The following is a 25290-nucleotide window of genomic DNA, read 5'->3' as shown; positions in this document are numbered from 1 at the left end:
TCCTCTTTTAAGTGAAGTACGGCAAAAACAACTTATGGAGACTCAAATCAATTTGAAGGCTTGCAGTGACATGAAAAAAATAACTCCCCTCAAATGCCTAAAATCAAAGTAATGAGCCTGTCTTGAAAAGGAGTAGAAACTACATACTTGTTTAAAAAATTTAAGGAGTAAAAAGAAAAAAAAAGAAAAAATACAACTGTGTGCTTTTACTGCAGATATGTAGTTTCCTGCAGACAACTGGCAGTTTTTCTCAGAAAAACACATCTGCCTGCTTTAATGTAAAGTAAGGTTGTGGCTGAAACTTCCTCTGCAATGCTGCCAAAACACCAACACTGAGGTTTTATTCATTCCACCCCACCCCACCACACACACACACACACACACACACACACACACACACACACACACACACACACACACACACACACACACACACACACACACAGAGTCTGGAGAAAAAACCCCTCCATTCGATCCACCCTGCAGACATGCAAGGTGCACTGCCCGGGTACTTATGATTTGACGTCACATTTGATATGATATGTCACACATAGACAACACCGACCTAAATATTTTACGGCACAAGCAGAAGGCATGTATATCACAATATACAATCCAATATACAATCAGGGCCCCAAGGTCACCGTCTGTGTCTTAGGAATGTGACTGATTGAAGCTTTTACATTGTTTCACAACACATAAAACAGATTAAACAGACTGATCTCATCACATTTTACATTCTAGAAGTATATTCATATATTGAGGATCAACTACTATTTTGTTTAAGCTATTGATCAGTATAAATAATATGCATTTTAGATTTTTTTATCGTTACCCATTAATAATCCTCTTGAGGCAGGACAGGTCATTTTGAAACCTTAGCATCAACACTAATTTCACCAAAATATAAACTTCATTACAATAAATTGGTCAGTCAGAATTATGTTGTTTCTAAACCAAATACCTAGAGTCGCTGGTACTGCATGCATGTGAAGCCTGACGTGCTGCAGATAAAAACCACATGCAAAAATCAGGATTAAGATTTAATTTATAATCTTAAAAAGAAAATTATATAAGAAAATCACAGTGAAAACTTTCTTTTAAAATGAGGAAAGTGAAAACTTTCCTCATTTTAAAAAACAGTATGTGCTGTAAGGGGAAGAAGGGGTTGAAATTCTTTGTCATTGGCCTGTTCAAGCTTCCTCTTACAGCAACAATAGCACCCTTGTAGCTCTTTGGTCAGACCCTGGCAGCGATGTCCTTGGGTCCTGTGACTTTGCCCGTCTGTTCATTCTGCTTGCCTAATCCAAGTGCTCGCTTTCTCAGACTGATGCGAGAAGATCAGAAGAATGTGTGACCACAGAAAGCCAATAAAACACATCGACTAGACAGTAAATATAAACTTGAACTGGATTTGCTGACTTATTCACAATTAAAACCATCACTTTACAGATATATGGCTGTCAGGCAATATATTTTATTTTATAGTCTATCTATCTATCTATCTATCTATCTATCTATCTATCTATCTATCTATCTATCTATCTATCTATCTATCTATCTATCTATCTATCTATCTATCTATCTATCTATATTTTTTAAATATATATATATATATAAATAAAATCTAGTGAAATCACTAGCACATTGGTTTAAAAAAATGTTTTATTTAATGTATAGATTGTGCCAGAGGCAAGGAATAAGTCATTGACTCAGTTAAATATCTACGCTGTTAGATTTAATCAGGCAAAGTGCTGTGTACTGGGTGTGGAAAGCTTTCAGTGTTCCAGTAAGAGCAGATAAGTTGGAAATGAACAACAACATTATATTCTAGCAAATCCTTAAAAAGCTCTTTGTCTAAATCTGAGTAGAATCCAAGAAGTGATTGGTTAAAACAAGAGCTGATGTAATGTATTGTGTTGTAAGGATTTATTGTAATACCAACTGACTTTGGAAAACCTTTTGAAAAACGAAACCTGGTGGTGATTGTTCACTTATATTGTTAGAAAATCTTTTTAGATGAACCAACCAAGCAACTGATTTAATTTAGAAATATATCTTAAACAGGGGTGAGGAACACCAGGCCTCAAGGGCCGGTGTACTGCGGGTTTTAGATGTGTCCTTGATCCATCACAGCTGATTTACATGGCTAAATGACCTCCTCAACATGTCTTGAAGTTTTCCAGAGGCCTGTTAATAAGATATTTATTTGATTTAGGTGTGTTAACCCAGTGGGATATCTAAAACCTGCAGGACACCGGCCTTTGAGGCTTGGAGTTTCCCACCTCTGTATTAGGAGATAAGTTGATGTGATCAAGTCTGGTCTTGCTGACACACACACAAAAAAAGAATATATTCTACATGACCAAATAAAAACATGACCAAATCTCTAATGTCATCTCTTACCTCAGTGATATTAATCATGTTAGGATAACTGTGACATAATAAAGAAATTAAGCATTTGGATGACATCTTTAGAGTGATTTAATCAAAAGAAAGTTTAGTATCAGTGGGCATGTTGTAATAAACACTGCTCAGCAGGACTGTACATGCTGAAATCATTACCCAATGCTTACATGCAGAAACTGTTTCCTGGAGGTGACTAAATGTTTAATCATTAGCTGTCCCAGGAGTCACTGTACAGCACTGTGGGTCTTAAGACACTGTTTTACATGCTGGTTAGAAAAAAAGAAAAGAAGGAAGAATGCAGCCATTTTTAATTGTTAAACTTAACGGTGAGGTTTCCTCTCTCACTGGTGACACAACATATTTAAAATACATTTTTAGCAGAATGTTTTAAACCATAAATTAGCAAAGAACTGAGCTTTGTTTCCATTTAATTTTGTGATTTCACTTTCAAATTTACTGTGGAATAAAAGAAATCTGCTCATTTTATTTTTAACGCCTGACCCAAAGGGTCACAAGATGCGATCAGATGATCTGATGTGAGAACTTCACATGACTTTAGTTTTGAAATGTTGCTGTGGCTTTACTTCCCCACATTATTGTGGGAATTATTTGTTTCTCCTGCTAAAAAGCATGGAGCCGGCAGCATACAGCACAGAGAAATCACAGGAAAGCTTTTATTTTTATGGGAATCATGTGAACACCACATAACATGCAGATTGTGAGCAATTTCAGTCCATTCTTTCAGCAGAATCTGCACAAATAACACAAATCACACAATTAAAAGCTAATACAAGTGATGTGGCTTGAAGGAAATTACAAAGATGTGGTTTGTGACCAGAGAGAAATTAATTTGCCAGAACTCTGCAGCCTGAGCTTGAGGCTGGTTAAGTACTGGCAGAACTGAAAGCAATGTTTTTGTTTCTTCCTCCAACTGCTCCTGTTAAAGCAGAACTCCAGGCTGACCCCTTGATTTCACACTATTTGTTACTCTTCTTTCGCACCAACGCTTTGCTCGTCCTCCTTTAGTAGATTCATGGATCTTCTCTGTGGCCTTCCTCTTTTACTTTGTCAGCAGTGCCATTAACAACACCACATTTCTCTCATTGTTCATCTCAGGAACACTTCCAGTGTCCCTGGTTTTAAAAAATCTGACCTTCTGGGATAATTTCCCATTTATTTCATGATGCACAAAATTGTGACAGCTGGAAAAAACAAAAAACAAAATAAAAATAAAACAAACACAAAATACCCCCCACAGGAGCATACTTCCTAGTTGTACTTGATCAGCAGTGATGAGATTTAAAAAAAAGAAAAAAAAGAAGTTCGGATCAGTTTAACAGAGATGTCAATGCTCCCACTGTTTGTGTGTGGGATTGTCTTACAGTCTGTGTAATGCACCTTTTGATGGTAGACTTTGGTCAGTGCTAATAAATAATTGATGGTGGGAAATTCATGTAATGTTGCGGTCATCATTCTCACTTCCATGAAGCTTAAACTATATAAAAACACCAACTTTAACCTTCGTAATAGGGACTCCCCGCTGAGACCCAACTTAATCCCAGCACTGAAATTAGACCTGTTAGTGAATTTGATGCCAAAATTGACACCTGCTCTCATATTACGGTGCTGGGAAAAGATGGTGAGATTTGGAAAGAAAACACCTCACTGAGCACCAGTGAATCATATTTTTATAGCTGGTTTTAACCTGCAGAGACAATAGAAAAACAAAAAACAATACACTCAAAGGGACGAGAAGGATAAGACCCAAACGCACTGCAGGCTGGATTTTGAATAACAAATCCAAACACCAGAATTAACATTTAAAAAAAAGAAAAAGAAAAAATGGACCGGCAAGCACAGGGGTCAGAGCACAAAAGAAGGCAGCACACAGAAAAACAATTTAACCTTGAAGAAAAGACGATTTATATAAACACGGTAGCCTGATTACATAACAGGACACAGATGGGGATTGAGGGACAGCTAAATATAATGACCACAGGTAAAAACAATCGAGGAATCAGTTGAAGTATAATTAACACAGGGCACAAAGGAAATATAATATTCAAGGTAAAATAATAATAAGAAAGAAGTCTCCTGTCTTTAAAAAGAACATGGCAGCACAGCTTACCTTTGCAAATTTGCATGTCAGGACAGATAAGACCAAAGTGGAGCTGTTTGGCTGTAATAAACAAACCTGCATGCATGGTGAAAACCAAGCAGAGCATGTCAGCAGAAACACTGGTTAGGCTTGATGGTGGAGGGCTGATAATTGGAGCTTGTTTTGCAATCTCCAAGTCATCAGCTGAGGTGCTGTGCTACGAAGTGGGTTCAACATACCCACGGTAGCTTTCCATAATCTGGATTCACTCATTTCTTCATTTCAGCATCTCTTTACTGGCTAGCTGTCAAGTTTAGAATTTAATTTAAAAATCAAGGTCTTGAAAAGTGAGGACCTATTGCATCTTAAAGACCTCATAGCACCATATTATCCCAATAGAGCACTTTGGTTTCAGACTGCAGGACTACTTGTGATTTTCACATTTCCAAAAGTAGAATGAGAGCAGAGCTTTCAGCTTTCAGGCACCACTCCGGTGTACCCAGCTCCTAATTTGGATTTGGGAAACAGACACCCCCTCTACTTTCAGGATTAGCCTCAAAACGTCATAGTTTCTAGGCTTTCTAGTTAAGTGACCCTAACCCTCAACTAAGTCACATTGCTAGTCTCAATTTGCTGGGGGCTTCCAGGGAGTATTTTCCAGTCATGTCTTTTCTCCTTCCTCATTGCCATACATGACTGTTGCTTTTAATCCTTTGTAATTATAAAATTTTGCCTCTCTCACAATGTGTTTTCCCCTCACCCCCAACTGGTCACAGCAGACGGCTGCCCCTCCTGGAGCCTGGTTCTGCCAGAGGTCTTTCTTTTAAAAGTTTCTTTCTCAACTCTAACCTACAATATAAACCGCATTCAGGCAAATTGGTGCTATACAAATGAAATCGGATTGAATTAAAGTGAACTTTTACTGATTGCCGATGTTTGGCTAAGTGGTCACAAAGCTAATCAACATTAAGTTAACCCAGAGTTTTCCCCTGTGTGGGCATGGTATTGACAGTAGCTGACTGATTAAGTGAGATTGATTGTACATTTAGCTGCCAGTGCAACAAAGAAAGATGAAGGCTAAACACATAATGACTGAAAGCTACACAGCTGCTATAGACAAAGGGGCGGGGTGCGGGGGGTGCTTTCTTACTGACTGTCAGGGAAATCCAGAGAAAATAGATGCTATTGAACAACATATCTTCTTACTCTCCAAGGTATTTTCCTGAGAAAATTGATCAGTCAGTAGGTGATAATTTCCACTGTAGAACAAACTGCTCTGGCGCAGGTTAAGGTTTGTGCATAAACTACAGTGGTGATATACCCCAGTAACAGTGAACCAGCTTTGTAGAACTCAGGGTTCAGCCTGATGTTACCTGGATAAGATGAAATCCTCTTTGTAGTACCCTCATTCAGTTGACCATGAACTCCTCTGCATACCAAAGAATACTTTGGCATGCATGCCATCCGTCTCACACCTGAAGCTTGGCCAGAAAAGACAAGAATCAAGGTGTCGCAGTGGCCCAAAGTCCAAACCTCAACCTCACCGAAGTGTTGTGTTGTGACCTTCAGTGAGTTGTGCATCTTTTGCTGATGCGCTTAATTACTCTCAAAATTCAAACTCTTATTTGCAAAACCAAATAAAGGCTTAAAAAGCTATTTTAAGCAGGTGTGTTCTGCAGAGCAGAGAAGATGCAAATCTTGCGTTTTCGCTCTGTGCAGTGCATCTGTAATGCTAGAGGTCACAAATAGCCCCATTTGGATAGGGAAATGTGTGTTTGTGAGCATTTTCCGAGTGCTTTTTGAAAGCTTGCATGTTTGTACTGCTTTCCATTTGGATAGAAATGTAGTTTCTGAAGGGTTAAACAGAGGCTACTGTGTCAGCCTCTAGTGGAAAACTGTTATCTTGTTACTTAGTTGTGCTACAGAACAATACATGTAACAAAATTGAATTGGAGCCGTTTTCAAAACAAGAAACTGATCAGTACAACCCATCAATATAATCATTAATACGATCACTTACTGCTATTATTTAAAAACATTCAGCATTCTCACATGCTCTCACGAAAAAGAAGAAATTTCATGCGTTGAAATCAAAAGAATTTATAGGTTACTATTGTTTGTGGTCTGTGCTTGTTTTGATATTCTGCTTTTCTTCTACATCCAAACTGCGACTGTGCCCCCCTTGGTGAGAGAGCAGATCCCCTGATAATTAAGGTTCCCCTTTTTGAAAATGCAAAGTCGATGTCAGAGCTCCATTATGGATGTCTATGTGGATATCACTTCCAAGTTATTGATCAAAAACTGAGCATAGCATTAGCTTGCAAAGGAAAAGAAGTTATGATTAATTGATCACTACACCAGTCCACAACAGCTGATGGCAAATAAATATAGGATGCACAAATAAAGCAACTTACCCTGCCTACAGTGGTATCTGCAAGCCACTTTGCAACACCATATCAATTTACATCCTGTATATGGCTTAATGTCATATCCGGTGGGTGTGGGTGGGTCTTACTGCTGCTCTTCCCATGTTTACATTTCCTTGACTGGGACGTTCCAAAACCTTTGACTAATCCTGCTAAGATATAACAGATGAGTATCTTTTTAAAACCACTTCAGCTTCAGATCACGCCATGCTCTGGTGCTTATTTTATATACTCTAAGGATCTGAATGATGCTATAAAAGAGCAGTTTAAATTATAAGCATGTAACAAGAGGGAAATGCTGTTTTAAAACAAACTTATAGAACCTGTCACCAGGAAGTGATTGCCTAATGTTGCAGTAGTTAGTGACATTTTCTTTAGAGCGGACTGTGTCTTTAAGGAAAACAAGTAAATAAGCATGTAAATCTTAACCTTTGCTGTTATTACAATTCCTCCACATGGAGGAAATTCCTGAGACACCACCTACCAAACAACCGTGCTGAACATCACTGTTTGTATCTGTGGTCTCCCCACTCTCCTGAACCTCTGCAATTATCTCTCCACTAGAGTCATCATGTATGTTTTTGGAATGCACTTGAGAAACCAAGACTGGGGAAATGGATACATTAAAAACCAGAGCAGCTTTCGGACATGTGTATTTAAAGGTTGTGTTGTCTGCTAGGTAACAATGAACCATTTTAAAATTAAGTATTATCAGATTATCCATGCTAGTGACAGAGCAGGAGGTAAAGTAATTTGAAGAAAGAAAATGCACACGTTGTTATTGTAACAACATGGAGGAAAAGATTACCTTTTTTTTTTTTTTTTTACTGTGCACCAAGCCATTTCAGTGCTCCGTTATTGATCATAATTTGGTATTATGAAATTATACTGCATGAAATTGGAGTTTATTGCTCTGTTTCATTTCCATGCGTTGCCTGGAAATTAGTTGCTAAGCATGGACAGCAGCCACAGGATTGCATGATTATGTAATTGGGTAATAGAGGAAAACAGCAGAGAGCAATTCAGTGGGTAGAGAAAAGAGGATGCAGCTTCCTGCAAGGGACATTTGCCTTTAGTTTGAATTCTCTAGATTTTATTCTTTTATTAAAAAACTTCATGTGAATGCCCCAGTGCTGCTTCTATGCGGTGGTGTAGAAGATACTCTAAATGTAGGACAAGGACAAAGTGAACACCCCCCCACAAAAAACAACAACAACAACAAAAAAAACAAACAATTGAGGCAGGGCATGCATGGGGAATACATGGGCCGAGAGAGCAGAAAAGACGCAACTATATAAACACTGGGGACTAACTGGAGCATGAGTTCTGATGGAAGCCTCCAGCAGGACAATGTGCCATATCACAAAGCTCAAATCACCTAAAACTGTTTTTTTTAACATAATGCATTCAACATTCAACAGGGCGATCGTGGCTCAGGAGTTGGCAGTTCGTCTTGTAATCGGAAGGTTGCCGGTTCGAGCCCCGGCTTGGACAGTCTCGGTCGTTGTGTCGTTGGGCAAGACACTTCACCTGCCGCCTATTGGTGTTGGCCAGAGGGGCCGATGGTGCGATATGGCAGCCTCGCTTCTGTCAGTCTGCCCCACAGCTGTGCCTCCACCAGTGTGTGAGAGTGAATGTGTCACGGCATGCAGACCGTGTGGGGAAAATAGGACTCTTCACTGCAATGGTGTATTTATTTACAGTGCAGGAAAATAACAATAAATCCCCGTGTGCTCCCTTGACTCCCGTGCAGTCTTCTCCCAAAATCCGTGTCTTTGTGCTCTCCGCTCCCGTGTTTTCGCAATCCCCGTGCTTGCTGCCCTCCTGTTTCCACGCTCCTCCTGGGGGAAAGAATACCAGAGGCAGCTGTCAAGAAACATGCTCTTGCAGGTATGCACACACTGATTTAAACCTAAGTCAAGACACTGACGCGGAGTCCTACGCAACAATCCAGCACTGAGGAGCGCTCAGCCAAACTGTTAAATAGCTCCCCGACGAGGCTTGATCAACTTCAGGTGCGTGCGCTTCGCCTCCTCAGGTGTGGCCAGGCTCCTGTCTGCCACGCCCACCAGGGGTGAAGAACAGGTGCTCTGCCACACCCACACACCCACCTATACACAAACATAAGGAAACCGAGGACAGCAGCACCAAAAATACACATGTCCATACTTATTCAAAGACCGTGGGTCCTTTAGACCCAGGTCCGTGACAGAGTGAATAGTGGAATTGTAAAGCGCTTTGAGGGTCTAGAAAAGTGCTATATAAATGCAATCCATTATTATTATTAACATACTCATGGCCTCCATAGTCACCGGATATCATTCCAATAGAGCACCTTTAGGATGTGGTGGAACAAGAGATTCACATCACTGATGCCAGTTGGCAAATCTGCAGCAGCCATGTGATACTTTCACATCAGGATGGACCAAAATCTGAGAAACATATCTGGCACCTTGTTAAATCTATGCCACAAGAAATTAAGGCAGCTCTGAAGGCAAAAGGATGTGCAACCAGGCACTGGTAAAGTAGCCATGATAAAGTGGCCAGTTAGCACATCCATAAGCTTATTTTCTGTATCCCATTTAAGTCAGGATTTTGACAAAGCCACATTTTATGCAAACAAAACCCTTTATTTACCAAATTAAACAGACTGAGCCGAGTGTCTTCATGTGTGTACTGTACTGCAGTCTGCTGCTGTTGCCTGTGATACGGGCTCACAAGGGAGTAACCCAATAAAGCAAACCGGTTACACCCTTTTCTCGTGAGACATCTGAACAGTTAGACGTGGCTGACACGGCACACTAGATCACATCTGTGTCACTAGAGTTTCACTTTCCCTAAAAATATGAACAAGAGAATCTGTGGGAGGGGAAAATGAAACCTTACTCTTCAGTTGCCACTCAGAACACAATCGTGTCTTACAATAAAACTCTGGTTTCATTTCTAAAGGGCTAAAGAAGTTAGTCAAACATGCAGTGGAAAGGCTTGAACGGTTACACAGCAAATCGGCCTCCTTGGGGTCTGTGGGAGCACTGGAGACCACAGACAGATGGTCCGCTGGAGTTTAGAGCCGAAAGGTTCCAACTGGGCCCCAGTGGGGCAGACTACAGTGGGGGGGGGGGGGTGGGGGGCATAGTGACCATGTACATAAATTATGATTAGACAAATTAGCAGTCCAAAGACATGCAGTTAGTCGGGTTAGGTTAATTGTCTCTCTGTGTTAGCCCCTGTGACCTGTCCAGGATGCAACCTGCCTCACGCCCTAAGATAGTTGGGATAGGCTCCAGCCCCAGCCGCGACCCTGAAAAGGATAAGTTGAAGAGAATGGAAATTGGAAAATGGCACCACAGCTCTTACTTCTGGAATTTATTTTGCAGTACATCAATAAAATTGCATTTCACTTTTAATTGAGATTTGAATCAGTCACCTTCTCTCAACCTCACATGACAGTGCAACAACATGTTCAGTGGTTTCACCTTCTCCACAGTAGTCGCATTTCCCTTCTATAAATATGCCAGCAAAAACCTGAAGGGCCCCAGCTGGGTAGGTGTGGGTGAACGGCAAATCCATATTTATACCACACAGGGCCCGAGTAGGTATGCCTAAACATGGCCTACATGGGGAAACTAGTAAGCAGATGTTTTGACTGCAGAAAAAGTGCAGTTTCTCCACAACTGGTTCAAACTGGCAACTTCAAGGGAGCTTCAAATATGGTTAAAATGCAAAATTTAAGCAACTTTAAAGGCTTTTAGTATGAGACTCAGGTCTCAATGTTTAAGATACTTATCGCCTGTAAAGGAGACTATTTCAAGCCTTTTAGTTCATTTATGATGAATATGGTTTGTAGCTGATGAAAGTCAGAAATCCTGTATCAAATTACTAGAATCTCTTTTAGTAGAGTCTTACAGAGATTGTCTTGAATACTTGAAAAAGGCAGCTGGACTTTTGGTTCATTTCACCTTTCATTTAACAGGCTTCTTCAGTTCTGAAACTACTGATGGAAATTCCCTCAGGTATTTAACCCCAGTGGGTTCTCAGAGGTGATGCATGGGTTCATTGACCCATTAAGGGAAAGTGAGTCATCACATGAGCCAAGGTGTGAAAAAAAATATATAAAAAAGTAGGCATGTCTTTACCCTTGGGGTCAAAGCTTCTGTATGAAATTGTCCCACTCGAATATCATGTGAGCTGATGAGATCACATGAAAGAAGCCGTAAGTGGGGGTTGAAATGTCTGGGAAGGGAACCTCAACACTTCAGGTGGCTGATAGATGGTGGATTACATCGCCTATTTTCAGTGGTCAGTTATAGAAGATGAGCTCCTTAACTCGTCTCAATCCGTTTCTTGTCACCTTCGATAACACTGCTGAATCTGTGGTGTTCAACTGCCAGTAATGTCACGGCTGGGGCAGCAGTCATGTGGTGTGGTGAGAAAAAGGATCCACACCAGGTTACACAGACGACATGACGAGGAACAATGGCAGACGCACACTATAAATACACACAGAGTAATGAGGGAATGACACACCAGAGGGGAAAACAGCTGAACCTAATTAAACACGACGAGACAAAAATGGCTTTTAATGTTGAAGGCTGCCTATGCCTGATACAGGAGGTACATCTTAGGCCCCTTGTGGCTCTTATCAGATATCACATTGCCTGGCCTAGCAACCACCTAGCAATCTGCTAGAGTGACCCATTGTCAGCATGTCAACATCTACCATCTCCTAGTATCATTTTGCCAAGAGTACTAAAGACCAAACAATAGTTTAGCACAAGCATGCATTATTTCTAATTTACTGAAGAGCCAATTCTCATGAGCTATATGCCAGAACTGATACATGGCTTAAGATATTTCACTTTACATGTCATACAAATAGAAGGAGGAAGAAGTTTAAAGAAGTTAGTTTTAGGATGCCGTGCAGAAACCCACAAACCCACGTGATCAGCTGCTCCAGTCATCAATTTTTACTTCTGTCATTGTAACTGGAGACTGCCTTTAAAAGCATTTCAACAGGTCTTTGCCAGACTTTTAGAAAAAAAAAGTGTAGATTCTTTTACTTTTATTTATTTATTTTATTTTATTTAGAAAGAGGGGCAATACATATTAATGAACATTTTAACAAATGTAAATATGCCAGATTAGCCTTGGGCTAATTTTCATCTGCAGACCCTCTGGTAGGTTGGTGTTAAACACAAGTTAGTAAAAACTAGTGGTGCAACGGATCATGGTTGATCCAAAATCTGAACTGATTCCACTCCACAGTTCGGTACGCATGTGATCATAGTTGTAAACGTCCGGGAACCCAGCAATATTATCCCATTCCTGCTTCTCTTCTACTTAGAAGCCATACTTTTTTTAATAGCTGCGCTGTGGTTTAGCATAGTTTTCCTGAATAATCCAATAATCCAATTTCCCTAAGAAAAAACATTGTCTGGATGGGGGAGGATGTTGCTCTAAAAGCTATTTATACATTTCTGCATTTGTCTAGATGTGCAAGCTATCAATTCCATAAGCACCAATGCACTTCCGTACTATCAAAGATGCAGGTTTTTGAGCTGAGTGCTGATAACAAGGTGGGTGGTCTCTTTCCTATTTAGTTTGGAGGACATCCACATATTACATAGATGAGCTCTGGCCAGACACCATGCCCGAATCTCTGGATCATGGGGGTATGTATGGGTATACAGTATATATACATCATCATTTTAACTGTGGGTCCCAATGAGCTGCTTGATTAATTCTGAATTAGATTTGGCCATAAGGTACCATTTCTACCCTCCAGAATGACCTTCTACAAGTCCAGCATAGTCCAAGGTCCAAGTTCCAGTAAAAAGCCAGTGAAGCCACTTTTCTAGTCAGTACATGGCTCAGTACAGCAAGTACTTGGACTCAAACTAAATGAAGTTTTGTGTTAAAAAGATTTGACCTGGGCTCTCTGGTGTACACGCTGAAAGAACAATAACCTTCAAAGGCTTTAGTGAAACATTTCTGGCATTTTTCTCAGGAAAAGGGAAAACACCAGCATGCCAGAGAAAATAGTTTTCAGGTGAGCTGCCAAACTTTTAAACGAAAAAGGGACTCACCCCGAGAAGCAGTGATGTGAGAAACCTTTAGTCTAGAGGTTTGTTTCAGTTTTCTTTAAATTTCACCTTTGCTAAGAAACGAAATTGAAATTACAGTAAATGTGCAAATGTGTTTCGACAGTGCTGCACTCCTGTGCTCACTTCCTTTTGTTGGCTTTGGTCTTCCTGTAAGCACAAGGGAAGCTTGAATTACCCACAACAGAAGCTGTGGTCTGATTTTCATGAATGAAATTAATATATTTATTCATTTTGCTTAATTTATTTGATTTTCAGTCTTTTTTTTCCAGATTTTTTTCAGCTAACTCTGCAGTTAAATCATCTTTGTTTAATCAGGCTCTTTTTTGACAATGCTGATTTTCATTTATTCTACAGGGTGGGCCATTTATATGGATACACCGTAATAACATGGGAATGGTTGGTGATATTAAAGTCCTGTTTGTGGCGCATTAGTATATGTGAGGGGGCAAACTCCTCAAGATGGGTGGTGACCATGGTGGCCATTTAGAAGTCGGCCATCTTGGATACAACTTTTGTTTTTTCAATAGGAAGAGGGCCATGTGACACATCAAACTTATTGGTAATGTCACAAGATTTTGCGATTGAGTTTTTATAGTCCAAGGTCCAAGTTCCAGTAAAAAGCCAGTGAGGCCACTTTTCTAGTCAGTACATGGCTCAGTACAGCAAGTACTTGGACTCAAACTAAATGAAGTTTTATGTACAAATAAGAGGACTTCAATAAAGAGGTACCAACCACCTTCCCCACCTGTTGTTCCTCTTTTTGTTTTTGGGGGGTATATATCCCGTATTGAAAGGGCCCCCCTCCAGTAATGAGATATGACTCATGAAAGATTGTCACACTCATACTAGTCCTTGTTATTATGTACAGTCCATCCATAGCCAACTTTGTGTTTCCACATAATCCTACCAGACACACCTTGAATCCATCTTGTCGTCATACGTCTCCATATACGCCTCTCATGCATTGTTATCGCTATGCTGAAATTCTTGAAGTCTCTCTCGAGCTCCCCTGCTAGCCACCCCAGCACTGGTGTCCATGTTGCTGCCCCGGTTGACGGGCGTCCTTCAGGTGCTCTCTCTCTCCCGGCTGTTTATCCCTTTTTCCACATTGTATCCTCTCTCTTGCAGGTCACTAGCAGCCTGCTCTGTGTTGCCGTAGGTTTTCACTCCGTTTGGCCAGTAGATTTGCATCTTGCTGAGAGGAGTCTGAAAACGGATGCCTTCTTTCTTTAATATCTTTTTGATGTTCACGTATGCTTTGCGTTCTTGCACCATTCTCGACGAGTAGTCATGGTCAAAATAAACCCTGCTTCGGTCCAGAGTGACTATTTTCTTCTCCCATGCCTTTTTAAGTATCATCTCTTTGGTTGTGAATTGTTGGAAATTGACAACGACTGACCTCGGGGGGAGACCCGCTGCCGGTTTCGAGGTTAACGCTCGGTGCGCGCATTGAATCTGGAGGTTGATATTAACATTGAGCTCCTCTCTGAGCCAGACTTCCAGAAACTGGGCCAGCGATTCTGCTTTAGATTCGGCTCCCTCTTGTATTCCGTAGATCTGCAGATTGTTACGTCTCGATCGTAGTTCCAAGTCATCCAATTTGGTCATCATCGATTTTTGTTCTCTCATTAGTTCTGTCAGGGTTTGATTGGCCTCATAGCTCCACTTCTCTATTTCTTCCGTGCGGGTCAGCGCAGCTTCTAATTTCCCTTCTTGTTCTTTAAGTTCTGCAGTTATGTTCTTAAACTTCTGGTCGATGTCTTCTTTGAATTTGGAAAGTTCGTGTTTCATTTGGCCGGTAATTTCTTCTTTGAATGTCTTGAAGTCTGATTTCAATTCTTTTTGGAGGGATTGAATTTTCTTGCTAATACAATCCAGTCCGTTTTGGAACGTGGCCATATTAGCTTCGGGTGCTGAAAAGTTAGCTTGTCCTTGTTATTCGGGTGTTTTATGTCTTTACTTTGGGTGTCCGTAGTTTTTTTATTCTTTGCTTTTGTTGTCCCTCCGCTCATCTTCCAAAGTCGTTTTGTCTCACACTTTAATTCGTGTTTTAGCGGAGTTTATCCAGTTGGCTTGCGGGAGCTCTGTACTTACCGTCACACCGGACGGTAACTGCCAGCATCCTACACATTGGGCTGAAAATGAAAGAGTGTTTTGAGTGTTCCTTTCAAAGTTATCTTTTGTGGTTTTCTTTTGAGTACTCTGTTGCTAATGCACTCATTTGTGTTATGTACATGCAGATCTTCAGCTCAAAGTAAGATCACATTAACCTTCAGAGAATGAGGCAGCATTGAAACCTGGATCTTTAACTTAAGCATAGAACATTCAAACTTAGCCTGTGCTAGTTAGAACAGGAAATAGAATTTTTTGTCACTAAATGTGACTTAAAAGATGAAGGTCAACTCAGTTTAAAAATACAGGGAATAACAGCTCATCTATTAATCTAATAATAGCCTTTCTAATGGTCACTGAATAGATGATGACATAAACCAGGCACCATAGACGTACTGTATGTAGCTGGCTAATAAACGTCCAGTTTGCATCAGACCAGACTTTGTGGCTCCGCCAGCGATGCACAACAAGAAGCCAGGCGGTCTACTCGGAGCAGGAACAGAAGAGTCAGATTTAGAGATTAGAGAAAGAGATGAGAAGAGCAGTATGGCTGGACCACAGCAGGAAACACTGCTTGAGCAACATCAAGGTTTCCGTTGTCACGAGCTGCAAATACAACAGAGCTGCAGGCAAAAACTAAGCACGCACACATTCAGATTCTCTGTGCAGATACATACATCTGTACTCAGAAGCACATTTGTGCACAAAGGATGATGAATCAGAAGCTGGCCTCTAATGGACAACTTCCTCTCTCTCTCTTATCAGAGTTTTTTCTGGGTGTGTCTAAAAGTGTCATCCTCAAACTTCCAAGTTCACAGTATCAGTTTTCACAGAAAGTCCAGAGAAGGCAACAAGCAGCTGCAAATGATGATCCCAGAAAATTCATGTTTCTGAGAAGGTGGCGCTATTGAAACCTCAAACACATTGAATATAACCTCTTTCTAATGTGATTCTTAGAGACTGTACAACAGTGGACACAATCAATCTGCATCATGATAAAAGTTATAGTTTTTTTTTTTTAGATAGAGATCAAGAAACCAAGCTATGGAAGCATGTTTCCATCCTTTGCCTTGTGTAAGTAAATGTTTTAGGTTATTATCTCAAAATGAATTATGTTGATAAATCGGAAACAATTGGAAACTTTGAATTATTAAGTTTAAATTTTGAGTTAATAACCTTAAATGCTGACTTAAGGTGGAACTGTGGGCTGGTTTTGTTTAAGCGCCTATGGGTGGAACCATTTCACACGTGCATATCCTTGCATGCCTTTGTCTAGTTTTCTCATTAAGCTTGCCTATTTAGTGGCTGGATAATGCTGTGGATTCCTCTCAGAGCGCTACACCAACCAATGTGGTAAACATCTTAAGCTTGTGTTCTTGTATCTTGTACTTATTTATTCAGTTTTTCTGTCTGGTTCCTAGTTGCCTGCTCTGTGTCACAAACATGGTTTCAAGTCATCTGTTCACAGGCCAATCAATTTCCCTGTTCAATAACCATGTTAGAACTGCTGGTGGTGTGCTGAGTCTGTACTTTGAGTCCAAACAAATTTCTCATATGACACACAAAACTTCCTGGGTGGATTTTTTAACTGCACAATAACCCTTTTGTTTATCAGATAATCACATTAAACTGCACCAAAAGGCAACGATATCATAAAAATGGTCAGGTTAGTAAATAGGAAAGTAAATAGGCGGCAGACAGAAATGCGGCAGATCGAATCTTCTTGCGTTTCACGCAGGAGCAGTACTGAAACGTAAGCGTTTTCGGCCATTTCAATGTGGATGCGCAACTGTGTAAAAACGACCGAAAACGCTAGTGTGGACACGGAGCGTTTTTGGACGAAAACGCCGTTTTCAAATCTATCCGGGCTAGTGTGGACGTAGCCTAAGCATTGACTTCACTTTTTCCTCCAGCACTTCTGGGGGAACACTAAGGTGTTCATACTCCACCTGAAAGATGTGATCTTTACAGCCGTGTCTTGAATCTCTCCCAGCGACTCCTCCCAGCACTGAAATAGCAGTGTCGTAGTTTCCTCAGGAAGCAGACTCAAATGCAGGATGCTGGAGGCAGGGCTAATTCTTATGAACTTTATGGTCATGCAGACAATGGGAAGCCAAAAGTCAAATATACTAGAGCAACTGTCTTTTTTGGCTCCTCAACAAGAATCAGTATATGAATATATGTATATATGCTCTGCATAAGTCAAAACCATAAAAAACTGGATCAATTAATGGCTGGACTTTATCTTTTCTTTTCTCCCAGGGGAACAGTATATCATATAATCTTTAAACATTTGATGAAACAACATTTGAGCTTCATCAACAGAGAGAGAACTTTGTTAATAAGAAAGAAGAAAAAAGACTGAGCGCTGTCAACCTCTAAACTTTAGAGGCTTGTGAGAGCTGTTCATGGATGAAAATAAATTCAAAAAATGTAAACAAAAGCAGCTCAGAGCAAAAGTTTATATGAAACACGGAGAGGAGAAAGCATGAGCAAACTGAGAAGATTAAATGTTTGTATCTGACCCCACTCGTTCGGAGGAGCTACTGCGATGGCCAAAAAAGGGAAAACAAATCCCTCGTTTCCTGCTCTGTAACCAGCGTGATGGAAGAGGCTCTTTATTCCACTCTGCCTGTTACTCTCTTGCTCTCCTTCAGCTACAGGGAGGCCTTTGTCTCTCTCTCTCTCACTGCTGAACAGAGGTTTAAAAGCTATTTTGTTGAATAATGAAAATTTACTTTAGGACGATCAGGTTTTAAAGGTTTACAAACTTTCTGGTAATAAAAGTATTTTGTGCAACTATGCAAATGACAGAACCAGTCTCAGAAGGGGCGACCTCCTGCCTTGATCCATTGGGGAGAGGGGAGGGAGCAAGACACGCTGTGGAAGAGAGCCGGAGATTAAGAATAACTAATGATTAAATGCAAAGAAGTATATAAACACATAGTGAGTGAAGAAGAAACACTACTATAAGTATATCATGGGAAGCCCTCAGCAGCCTAGACCTATTCCAGCGTAACTAAGAGAGGATTCTGGGTCATCTGATCCAGCCCTAACTATGACATATGTAACTACCTGCTCTATCTGTTTATACATTATTATTTACATTTTTAATTGTTTCAGCTTTAAAACAAATGCGGTAGTTTCCTTAATCTTGGGTGGGGTGGCTGTAGCTCAGGTGGCAGAGCAGGTCAGCCACTAATCAGAAGGTCGTCGGTTTGATCCCAGGCTGCCTCCTGGCCAAATATCCTTGGGCAAGATACTAACCCCATGTTTGCCTACTGGTGGTGGCCAGAGGGCCCGGTGGCGCCAGTGTCCGGCAGCCTCGCCTCTGTCAGTGCGCCCCAGGGCAGCTGTGGCTACAATGTAGCTTGCCATCGCCTGTGTGTGAATGGGTGAATGACTGAATGTAGTGTGAAGCGCTTTGGGGTCCTTAGGGACTAGAAAAGCGCTATACAAATGCAGGCCATTTACCATTTTTACCATTTAATCTACCTCAGCAGTTGGCTCTCATTGTGCCAGCCTCTGCTGTGTTGGCTGAGTTAGATGTGGGCCAGAAAAGGAAGTTGTGTGGCGAAGATGTTGATGAAATGAAACCGATGTGACGCATAGCGGGTCTGTATTCACACAACAATGCCTTATCATTAAATGTAATAAAAGTTCTGTAAAGACTAGACCACAGATGGAAATGTGTGTTGACCATCTGCAGTTTGCATACAGACCAAATCTGGGCATGGATGATGCAGTCATCTAAATGCTGCAGAGAGCTTACTGCTCTACTGAGGAAGAGGTTCCTGGAAATGTCATGTCTTACGGAGTACCTGACCGACAGGTTGCGGTATGTGAAACTGGGGAGTGTTCTGTCTGAGCTGTAAAATGAAACTTGCAGAACCAAAGGTTTTTTAATCTCTATTTTTATAAACTTTTGGAGATTTCGATCACATGTTTCTCTGATTTGAGAAGATTTTGTACAGAATAGAGATGGCATGATACCACTTTTTAATGTCCTATACCGATTCCGATATCATAAATTTGGATATCTGCCGATACCGATATGAATCCGATATAGCGTATTTTGTAATCAATAAAACAGTTTTTTTTTTATAAATATCTTGCTGTATTTTGTATAAGTTCATACTCAAGTTTTAAAAAACAAGAGGCTGAAGCTATTCTGTTATACCTGTATGCAAAAAATACACTCCACCCAAAACATTTCATAGTTCAGCAACACTGATCAATCTAATAAATTTAAACCTACACCATCCTCCCTATTCTGGTATTTTAAAGAGTACTTTATTAGGGAACCAACCCCCCGCCCTTAATCGATGTAATCAACTTTAATTTAATGCAATTGTAAAACAAATGCACAGAAATCAATTATTTTTCTACAATATTTAAATAGATTCAACATCTTTCTTTAACAGAATTGCTTTAACAGCTGTGGCTCCAGCAAACATCAGCTGATACTAGAAAGTAATATTAAATAAATTCTAACAACAGCTGATCAAGTTTAAACGTGCTGCTGGGCGATCAGCTGATCATTGATCAGTTTCATGTTTGAGGTAATAACAGGAGAGGGAGTGAATGAGAGAAGTAGATGCAACTGCGCAGCAAAGACTCCAGCTTTGTGTCTACTTTTTAATTCTAGCTGAAGTACTTCCTTTTCACCTCAATATGGAACTCCGATGGCCAGTCCAGCTGTGGCTCAATATATCAGTTGTTGCTTAACGTGGCAATGCTATGCAAACATTCAGGGATGAACTTACACACTTGCTTTACTTCTCTGGGATAGTTTTCGCCGAGATGAAATGCCGCGGTTAGGAAGCATGTAGCGAGGCTCCAAACGCTCCAACAGACCGCCGACAGGTCTCGCAGACAACAGCCGCTCTATTTATTTATTGATTTTGTGATACTTCGGATCGGATTACATTTTTTATTTCTCTCCGATATCCGATCCAGTAATTTAGGTCAGTATCAGACCGATACCGATACGTAATATCGGATCGGTCCATCTCTAGTACAGAAGATGAGTCAAATGCTCCCTCTAATGCAGGGGTGTCGAACTCCAGGCCTCGAGGGCTGGTGTCCTGCAGGTTTTAGATCTCACTCTGGGTCAACACACCTGAATAAAATGATTAGCTCATTGCCAAGCTTCTGGACAACTTCAAGACATGTTGAGGAGGTAATTTAGCCATTTAAATCAGCTGTGTTGGATCAAGGACACATCTAAAACGTGCAGGACTCCGGCCCTCGAGGCCTGGAGTTCGACACGTGCTCTAATGTGAGCCTGAAGCAGGTAGTCTGAGTTAACAGAGAACGTTGAGAGCCTCCTTTGTAATATCAGTCATCTATGACTGGGGTTTGGGGGTTTGTCAAAGCCAGCAAAGAAAACAAAGAAAGATGCAAAGAAAGCCTGGCTCTGTCGAACTTGACTCATAGTTGTCCTTTAATTAAAGGACAAAGTAAGCACACTTTTGGCTGAATTGTCTCACCTTAATAAAATGTGTGCCATGTAACTTCAAGAGAGCTGAGTAAACCTTTCTATGTGTTTTGTGAGTCCTTGTCCTGCTTCACTGCCTCCGGCACATATGCGGTAACTCTTGCAAGAAGCAAAGCTATGACCTCAGGTTTAACACTAGCTAAAAGTGTTAATGTGTCATTACTTCCATATCAAACCCCAGCAATAAAAAAAAACAAAAAACCCACTCACACTAAGAGCCTCTTTCAACACACTGAAAGTTTTTGCTTGGGATACTTTTCCCCTTTTTGCATTATTATTCGTCATTCAGTTTCATTTGCAGTAGCATGCAAATGCCTTTGCATTGCATGTCTCTTCTTGTCCGGGACAAAAAAAAAAAAGTACAGTCAAGTACAGTGTGGAAGGTCCCCTCACAGAAGCTCAAGGTTTGAGAAATCTGAGTAAGCTGCTACATGTTTTATTTAGATCTAGGACAGCAACATACAGGTCAATATTCATTCATTTCTACTCTGCATCTGCATGAGCTGCAGTTGTTCTGTTAAAGGTGTAAACCTCTAAATGTAGGTTAAAGAATCTGCTAACCCACAAACAGAAGATTCACACTGCAATGCATGCATCACACTGCTGCTGAGTTCAGTTCACACACACAAAAAATGACTTACTTTGCAATTTCCTGTTTTTGTCATCAGATCTTATGCCTGTTATTATCTTTGTTGGTTGAAAAAACGTTTGTTGAATCATCTGAATCCATCGCACATTTTTAAAGTTTTATGTTCCTTAAGTTTTGGTGTTTCTATTTTGATCCTTTTATTGTCCTATGTGTGAAATGTGTGATTGAGTTGCAGTTGCCTATTAAGGCGCTCTTTCAGAAGAAAAAGGAAACCTGAAAAGTCTTTTTTTTGTTGCTGGTTAAACTAATAAATAAAGGACAAAACAGTTGATATTAGAGTGACCAGGCTGATGATCTCTGGCTCTTATCATGGCCCTTACTAAGCATTCTTGCTGTCCCAGCAGCAGCAATAGGTGATGTGGTACCCTTTGCATGTCAGACTTCACAGGAAGAGATCATTATTAGTCATTACTAATCATTAGTCTGACAACAAGCGTACACAAACCACAATCTTGTATGACCACTGACATAGCAAGGACATCACATCATCCACTAATAGTTAATAATAAGCAGATGTGCACTGACGTGTGGTAGCAGAGCTTAAAAAATTGATCTTACTTCAGGTTTCATCACTCTGATGAAACCTTTCATCATATTGTCCATGTACGCTTTCTAGCTCAATAAACCTTATCTTCTCTGCTGTCTTGGCAGTTAGCTGAAGGACCCAGGTCAAGAATATCATCAAGTGACAACAGTTGCAATACACATGATGAGTTTAAGTGTCTTGTGTATTGCGGCTGTTGTCATGTGATGCTATTCTTGATCTGCTGTTTTTGGTCGATTGATAAATAAACCTGAAATAAGCTTTACAAACTTTCTCATGCTGTTTGCACATATGCTGTGACCACAGACAAGACTCAAGCTATCCAAAAGCCACATTTAGACATTTGTCTAATCAAGCGCATGCTAAAATCAGCAAGTCAAAAAGAATTGACACTAATAAAATGCATATACATATCATATACCAGCGGTTGTTGTAGCACTGAAGTGCTGCTGACCTCATTTTCGTACATCATTTAGTCATGGTCGGCTTTGCAGGGCCTGTTTGTACAGTAGCATGAGATCTGTACAAGCTCATCTCATACTACTGTGCACACTTTCATGCACCGACACCTGGTTGTTGCTTTTGTTTTGCTCTTTGTGGGCGACAAAACCATATTTGGAAACGTTTGTGGATCTTCCTTTCCTTTAACCACATGGATTTCACCCAGCCAATAGGTGAAGATCAGCATATGTCACAGACAGTAACAGCATGGTTTCTAATCCCATAAATGGGAACATCACTAACTTCAGTTTGCATTTTCCAAGTATTTCCGTGAGTACCCTATTGAGGTTTCTCATGTGATGTAAAAGGGTCAAGAGTCAAGCATGTTGCATCTGACATAACTACTGGTTGCTAAGGAAGAATGCATATTTCCCAACAAACTGAAGGCTGTTTGTTGTCAGTAGATGAAATTGGTTGCAATAGAGGTGCTGCGTCAAAACCCTCCTGGTAATTTTTTGGTTTCTAGCAGACTGCCAGGCTTGCCTGTAATTTTTTATGGTTGTCTGCAAATATTTGGTAACTACTAGCCAAGCAGTAGTAAAACTTGAAGGCTTGTCTTCTTTAAAGTAATAGTTGTGCATGGGCACTGACGGCAACCCTTTAACCCCCCCCCACCAAAAGTGCTACTGTTGCTTTGAAGGCAAAAGGTTTCTATTTTCAGTTTGTGTCACACTTTTTACAGTTTCATTACAGCTCTGAGAGGAGACACTGTTTGCAGATATGTCTGTTGCTTTGATTCAGTTTGCATCCATAGCAATCTGCCAGAGAACAAAGCATCGTAAGGTTTTGTCAAATGATGGGGGAATACATATTTTTTCCCCAGCAACAGGTGGTTTTAAGGGCATGTATTTTCCCAGTGACTGCCTTTAACCTTTAGCAACAACTCGCAACCAGAAACATATGTTTCCTCATGATCCATGAATACCAAATGGTTGTAGACTGGTGACAACCAGTAGCTTGGTTGTCTTTATTGGTTTGCATCCTATCAGAGCCCCTCTATTCTTGTTTTCATTCCTTTTCTCCTTTTCATCCCTTTTCAGGTCATCTTCTGCTTCATCATTGTCAGTGGTGTCATCAAGTAGTATGCCCATGCTGGTTTCTTCTGAGCTACTGTACATGACCATTTACTTCACGAGTTTAGTTTGATTTGATTCTTTCTTCTGCTTTTCATTCCTTGTCAATTTCTTTTCAGCCTATCTTCTTTTTCTTGTTGTACCTTCTCCAGCTCCATCTTCTCAGGAGTGTTGGTCACAAGTTTTGATTTTATTTTCTTTCTTCTCATTCTGGGCCTTCTAGCTGTGGCATATAAATAGAAATGTCTGAATAATTGAACATACAAATTAGAAAAAACTAAATAAAAAAACCTGTGTGACTTTCTATAGAGAGAGGAAGTACATTGTGATATAGTGTAGGTTAACACAAAGCACTGTCCTGAAATTATTTTAGCTCGTGAACATGTGGGACACGTACACCCTGCCACTCCAGCAATTTTTTGTATGTCCTAACATAAAATGTCACTGTGTGCATCCAAACTTTTCAGTTTCAGTTACAGTCAGAAGCTACTACTCTGAGTCACACACGCAACTCTGTGGCCGCCTGTTTTATAGCAGTGGGAGGAATATGCCTCAGCCTATTTTCTAGTCTTTTATGTTTGGCATTTATGCTCTTTGGTGTGATTCCCTTCTCTGTTTCTGTAATGTTACAGTGGATTTGTTTTGGTTTCAGTTATTAAATTAGTTAGTTGTCCATAATCCCACTCCCCACCCCGCTCAGTCTGCACATCCTCCTCCCACTAGGGATGCGAGCAGGGGAGGCGACGAAGAGGAGTGGAGGAAAGAAGCTTTTAATAAATTGAGACATCCTTGCCTTGGAGCCAGTAGCATAGACTGTAGTCACCCATGGGTTTCGATTGCCACCACGGTTTTTATTGGAAACAGCAAGCCATAACATTATCAGACAATCAATTAAAATGCTCCAAAAGCTCCAACAGCACACACAGAGTGACTCGAGCCGATGCTGTTTGGATCGAGCTGATTGTGTAGCGACACCAAAGCAGCCACGCCCTTAACTACGGATCCAGATGTATAAATTACAAACTTTCAACCTACTAAGGGTTGTTATAAGGGAGGAAACTATTCATTAGAGGTCAAAACAGTTTTTGCATATTTGCTGTAAAGTTTTGGCCACTTCGGGGATGACTTTATTTGTCAGACCCTTAGTTTGATAGGATAGGATAGGATAGGATAGGTGATCAAATATAATAAGTGAAACATCGTGGGAAATCAAAAGATGAGTTGTTTTCTCCCGTTTTGGATGCTTGATTTATAGCTCCATCAGACAACCCTCTTCTCCATCCTGCAGATGCATTTTAAGAATTGAGAAATCTTTAAGCATGATGTAATGCAATCGATTTAAATGTGACCGATACAGAAGAGAGGAAAAAACAAAAATGAGAGGGGTGAGAAGGCTTCCTGATTCTCTTCACTTGCATTTAGTCTTTTACCATATCAGTTGTCATTTTGCCTTTCTGCATCTGCTGTCTTGTATGCTTTGTGGTTTTAATGGTCTCTGCTCTGTGGTCTTAAGTCATTTTTGTTTCTTCTTTTCAACTTTTTACACGACATCTTTAAGGGTAACCTAGCAGTAACTGTGCAACATTAATAAATTGTAGAGATGAGTAAAGAAGACTAAATTTGCAGCATTTTCTGTAAGTGCTGCCAACCAAAACTTTGCTTTTTGCTTTAAAACCCCCTAAAACTAACTGTTGTCTGTTTCTCATGTGAAACCACCAACCACTGTTTCAAGAGAGATCATATTTGTTCTCTGAGGTCTGTTCAACAGCATTCTGAAAAATGTGGGAAACAGCCGTGCCTGCAGAGAAAAAAACAGATAACATGCAAACAGAATGGATGTACTCTGTAATCCCTTTAAACACCAACGAGGCTGG

General features: G+C 40.5%; 1 long non-coding RNA gene across 1 annotated transcript; it reads right to left on the bottom strand.

Annotated features, from left to right (window-relative positions):
* Positions 1-8496: 8496 nt before the first annotated feature.
* Positions 8497-13462, bottom strand: LOC120747447. The gene is made up of 3 exons (XR_005699124.1): positions 11070-13462; positions 8864-10234; positions 8497-8774 (listed from the first exon to the last, which is right to left on the bottom strand). It is a non-coding gene; the product is annotated as an uncharacterized LOC120747447 (long non-coding RNA).
* Between the last annotated feature and the right edge of the window lie 11828 nt (positions 13463-25290).

The sequence above is a fragment of the Simochromis diagramma genome, unplaced genomic scaffold (assembly GCF_900408965.1).
Source record: "Simochromis diagramma unplaced genomic scaffold, fSimDia1.1 OVJJ01000596.1, whole genome shotgun sequence".
NCBI lineage: Eukaryota > Metazoa > Chordata > Actinopteri > Cichliformes > Cichlidae > Simochromis > Simochromis diagramma.
This window is presented reverse-complemented; position numbering and strand designations above follow the sequence as displayed.